The sequence below is a fragment of the Octopus bimaculoides genome, chromosome 2 (genome assembly GCF_001194135.2).
Source record: "Octopus bimaculoides isolate UCB-OBI-ISO-001 chromosome 2, ASM119413v2, whole genome shotgun sequence".
Classification (NCBI taxonomy): Eukaryota; Metazoa; Mollusca; class Cephalopoda; order Octopoda; family Octopodidae; genus Octopus; species Octopus bimaculoides.
In genome coordinates, this window is record NC_068982.1 from 189,334,249 (window position 1) to 189,334,889 (window position 641).

The following is a 641-nucleotide window of genomic DNA, read 5'->3' on the forward strand; positions in this document are numbered from 1 at the left end:
TTTTACTTGTATATTGTATTATATCACTCTAAACTTTTTATGTTCTCTATATTTTTTTCCTTCCTCTCTATATGTAAAACAAACATCCTGATGAAGGGAGTGTCTAATCTCTAATATGAGTACAACACCATATTAATAGACACATCTCAGAAACGGTCCGTAGATGTATACTTTTAACTTAATTTTTATATTATAGGTTTTTTTTTTAATCCTGTCCTAATGTACACGTTTTTAATATGATACATGTAAATTTATAACTTCATCATACCGTATATATTAATCCATTATATGTTATATCATAATGTACGTTTACATATCGTAATGTTTTAACTTTAATTGTCATATTTTTATACAACTTAGAAATCATGCATATTTATAAATATTTTTTTAATAAATATTTTGAACATTCATGATATTTCTAAAGTTTTTATTGTTGTATTTGCTTGTCTTTTTACCGTACCTTTTAGACACTTTAGAGACTGAATACTATAAATTCATTTATTGATTCTTGAAGGAATTGAACACACATATTGTATCTTGCGTTGGACATATGGTATTATTCCTGTGATTTTCCACCCTTATGTATCCATTTTTACTATAAGATATATATATATATATATATATATATATATATGTGTAGT